Source organism: Vigna radiata, chromosome 4 (genome assembly GCF_000741045.1).
Source record: "Vigna radiata var. radiata cultivar VC1973A chromosome 4, Vradiata_ver6, whole genome shotgun sequence".
Taxonomy (NCBI): Eukaryota; Viridiplantae; Streptophyta; class Magnoliopsida; order Fabales; family Fabaceae; genus Vigna; species Vigna radiata.
In genome coordinates, this window is record NC_028354.1 from 13876538 (window position 1) to 13881688 (window position 5151).

Consider the following 5151-nt stretch of genomic DNA (forward strand, 5'->3'; position numbering starts at 1 on the left):
ACTTTTTATATATATGAAGAAATTGTACAAATTGTTATATGTAAGAATTGTAAGAAACATTGATATATGTACACATGGTTATTAGAATAAGATCATTGATTTCAAGCTTTGTTTATGTCCAATGATAGAATGTTTGTTTATGCGTGTGTGCTTTGATACAATGTCTTACCAATTTAAGGCAATACCTGCAATTTGTGAACTAAATAATAGTCTTGTAATCGTTTACAACTTACTTATCGTTTACGCGAAAGATTTTTGTGTTTTGGACAAGTGCTTGCACTAAAGGAGCCAGTTGTGTTAACCTGGGTGACCATAGGTGAATTTTTGTGTTTTTGAAGCCAAGTCAAGTGCTTTATGAAAATATATGTTATTTAAGTGTGAGTGTATGCTAAGGGTGATGTTTGGGAAACCCCATGATGGAGTAGGGGACCACCTAGGCTGAGATGAGACACTTAGGTGAAGTCCTGTAACCTCTGCCACACAAATAACAGCCTTGTAATCGTTTACAACTTACATGTAATCGTTTACGCAAAAGTTTTTGTGTTTTGGACAAGTGCTTGCACTAAAGGAGCCATCTGTGTTAACCTAGGTGACCACAGGTGAATTTTAGTGTTTTTGAAGCCAAGTCATCTGCTTTATGAAAGTATATGTTGTTTAAGTGTGAGTGTACGCTTGGGGTGATGTTTGGGAAACCCCATGATGGAGTAGGGGACAACCGAGGCTGAGATGAGACACTTAGATTAAGTCTTGTAACCTCTGTCACACAAATAACAACCTTGTAATCGTTTATAACTTACTTGTAATTGTTTACGTGAAAGTCTTTTTTGTTTTGTACAAGTGCTTGCACTGAAGGAGCCAGTTGTGTTAACCTGGGTGATCACAGGTGAATTTCAGTGTTTTTGAAGTAAAGTCAAGTGCCTTATGAAAGTATATGTTGTTTAAGTGTGAGTGTATGCTTGGGGTGATGTTTGAGAACACTACAAGAAAAAGGCTATTTATATACAGATTATTATATACGGATTTGTATCCGTATGTAATTTTTTCGTTACATACGGATTTTATATACTGATAAATTACATACGAATTTTTCCGTATGTAATAGAAAAAATGTTGGCAACGAGAGCTTTGTGGTATATAATGTTGACAACGGGAGCTTTCTCAAAGATAAAATCGTATGTAATATTATATGTAATTGGGTTTGTCCTAATATTACGTAGGGATATTAAAAATTAATAAAAAAAATTAACAAATTAAACCCTAAAATAAAACGTAACAGAGAATGAGTGTTGTTAGAAAGTTCTCGAGCCCTTCTTCGTCTCACCTCTTTCTTTCCTCTCAGCTCTTCCTTCCTTTTCAATCACAGCTTCTTCTCTGGCCATTCTTGTCATCAAGCGATTCTTCTCATCGATCATAGCCATTCCCCTTCATCATCTAGAACCATCATCTTCGTTCGTCGATCCATCTTCTTCGTCGCTCGAACCCTAGGAGTCCCTGACTCCAATTGTGGTCTTCGAGTCATGGTGTCGTTGTCGCTGTGTTGTACCCGTGTTCTCCCCCGACATTTTTCATTTTGCGAATTTCGTACGAAACTGAAGAAGCAGTTCCTAAAGACATTGAACCCTAGGTATTGTTGTCGAAGCATTGTCATTTTACCTCTGTGTCTGTGACCACTGTCTCACCACTGCATCTTCAAACCAGTCTCTTTCATCTCTCTATTGTGTGTCGTTCGATGTTGTGTGGCGTTCGGTGACAGAGTTCATCAGAGACGGTAACGAAGTTTGTTGTTGTCATCGGTTAAGGTGACGCTCACTAGGTCCTGGTAAGTAGCCTCTCTGTTCGTTCAATTGCTAGGAGTCTCTAACCCGACATTGCAAAAAGTCGTGAACCCTAATCCCCCTTTTTTTTCTTTCATTGACCCATAATGCTTTGTGGTTCGGTTTGGAAGTTTGATTGAGGAGATTGTAGTGATGTTTGAGAAGATTCAAAGTGGTATAAGGTGTCTTGTTGTAGCCTCCTATTTTTCCTTGAACCCTCACCTAAATCAAAGCTCGTCATTGGCTTTGATTTCGAGGGTGTTAACTTGTGTCGCAAAGGCACTCTCTGCACTCTCGTCACATGTTGTATTGTGTTTTGAGTTGTGGGTTTTTATTTTTCGCTGATGATTGTGTTCCTTTAGGACTTATTTTTTTTAGTTATTTTGTGAGATGAGCGTGTGGTGATATACTTGTAGTTTACATTGTTGGCATGAAATTTCATTTGAGATTCTTGTTTTCGCAGCTTGCGTTTCCTGATGTTGTGTACTTGGTTGATGCAATTAAAAGGGGAGAATAGCTTATTAAAGTGTGTAAGACTGCACTTGAATCTAGGTACATCACAAAAGTGATTCATGATTGCAAACGGTACAGTGAGTTAGGTTTTTAAACTAAAAACACTTGCTCCTAAAAATTTTGAATTTGTAAAACTAATGTAATTAACTTTCTTAAATGGATGAATATTGTTACGTCTTTCAAAGTTTAAGAATTTAGTTCCTACAAACATTAAAACTGTTTCCAAAATTTTGTATCAAGATTTTTGTTTCTTAAGTTAAGGGTTAAGTGATATATCATCTTTTGTGTTTCATTTTATATACTAGTTAACAAGATTGAATATAAAAACTTAGTTCTTTAAGGTAATCATTCTTTCTATTCTGCTTTCCTTCTTTCCTTTTTTTACTTCTTTTTAAGGTAATGTTGTTATGTCTTAGTAGGATATTTTAGGGTTGTTTTTATATTATTTTAATGTGTAATTAAATTATTTTAATGTGAGTGAAGGAGATAGATGTTTGATGACATAACAAATAACAGACACACTCACAATGAAAAAACCTTGTATTATTATATGGGAAACAAATAAAACTATTAACCACATCTCTTTAATTATAATGTATTAAATATGGCATGATATTGTGGATTTTTGGTTTGAGTTTTTGTTTACCTGTGTTTAGTCCATGACTAGAAGTAAACTATAAGCTCTTTGCTGTAATAAGCACTACTATTTTATATTATTATCTGTTTGCATAGTTAAATTTGCTACTGGTTTTCTTCGGTCCACACTATCCAAGTTTTGTTTTCTAAGGAAAGTTTGATTTACCTAAAGTTGGACTTTATAAATGTTCAACTCCACTTGGCCGCAAGAAACGAGAAAGTTTAAGGTAATCCTCAGAAATCATGGTTTAAGGATTAAAAATGAGGCTATTGTAGAAAAAAAAAGAGCTCACAGGCACGTGTGATTATCTTAAACTGGTTTTGCCCCACAATGAGAAAGTTATTTTCTAATAAGGAGAATATGGGATTTAGGTATACTTTTTTTTGACAAATCTCTTTTCTTCATGTCACTTTCTGATAGGACTCTTCCCATGAGACCCTAAAGCTTAGAGTTAGGCTTGGATTCTCTCTTTTTGATAGGACTTTTTCTGATATTGAAGTTCATTATTCTTATATATATCATTTGTTCATTTTAGTTTTGATTTAGTGTTAAATGATGTGTTACTGTCAGGAGAAGAGCATGGTGGAGAGAATGAGAAGTGTTCCTCAACAAAAGTTTTCGAACTTGGCTTCACATTTTTGCAATAATGGCAGGCATTATCATAAGGCCTTTGCAATCAAATGCATCATCATCAAGACTTTTCTATACACCTGTAAATCTTTTACTCGGCAATACAAGAATCATCGAGTTATACAATCATTGTGATTTTATGTTATAAACATTTAAATGTTATTATGTTATCACTAATATTTATATGATGCTATTAATCATAAATTAGCTTTATATTGAAGTTACCAAAGAAATAATGAAGTGTGCAACTTTCAAGCTAACTTTTTTTGTTTAGATCTATGTACGAATTTTTCTGTGATTTTTTTTTATAAAGCTATTAAGTTACACACTGATTTTTTTGTATGTAAATTATATACAAATGTTACATACAGACTTTTCCGTATATAATTATATACGGATATTATATATGGATTTTTCCGTATATAATTATATACGGATTTTACATACGGATTATCCTATGTAATTTACATACGGATTATCCGTATATAACCTTATCTACACCCCTATTATATACAGATTTTTGGCCGTATGTAATCCGTATATAACACCACTTTATATATGGATTTTGGAGGTTATATACGGATTTTGGCTGTATGTAACAACGATTTTTCTTGTAGTGAAACCCCATGATGGAGTAGGGGACCACCCAGGCTGAGATGAGACACTTAGGTGAAGTTCTGTAACCTCTGCCACACAAATAACAACCTTGTAATTGTTTACAACTTAATTGTAATCGTTTACGCGAAAGTTTTTTGTGTTTTGGACAAGTGTTTGCACTGAAGGAGCCAACTGTGTTAACCTGGGTGACCACAAATGAATTTCAATGTTTTTGAAGCCAAGTCAGGTGCTTTATGAAAGTATATGTTGTTTAAGTGTGAGTGTATGCTTGAAGGTGATGTTTGGGAAACCCCATGATGGAGTAGGGGACCACCCAGGCTGAGATGAAACACTTGGGTGAAAAAACACTGCATGTAAATTGTGGTTCCCTATGTTACCACATGTGGCTCCTACAGTTCAACAGGTTGTCCAAAAACAAAAATTGGCTTGCGTAATCGTTTACCCCCAATTCGTAAACGATTAAAAGGCACATTTTTCGTGCACAGGTTGCAGGACTTCATCTCACTCCCTGATCTAAACCTGGGTGGTCCCCCACTCCATCATGGGGTACCCAAAACATTACCTAGAACCCACTACTCACACATAAACAACCAATTCTAATTAAAACAATTGTACTTCGGTGAAAAAACACTGCAAATGAATTGTGGTCCCTATGTTACCACAGGTGGCTCCTACAATTCAACAGGTTGTCCAAAAACGAAAATTGGATCGCGTTATCGTTTAGTTTCTTTTCTTACGTTTCTATTCTAAAAATACTTCCCAATACAAAAGAACATTTAAAAAGAATTATACTTTCGTATAATCACAAGCAAGTCAAGAAAAGAACAAGAACAAAGACATATATTGCACAGGAAATTTACATTAATGTATCATCATACAACCAATTCCAATTAACAGAAAAACTAGACTCTCCTAGACATCTAAAACGTACTCTTTACA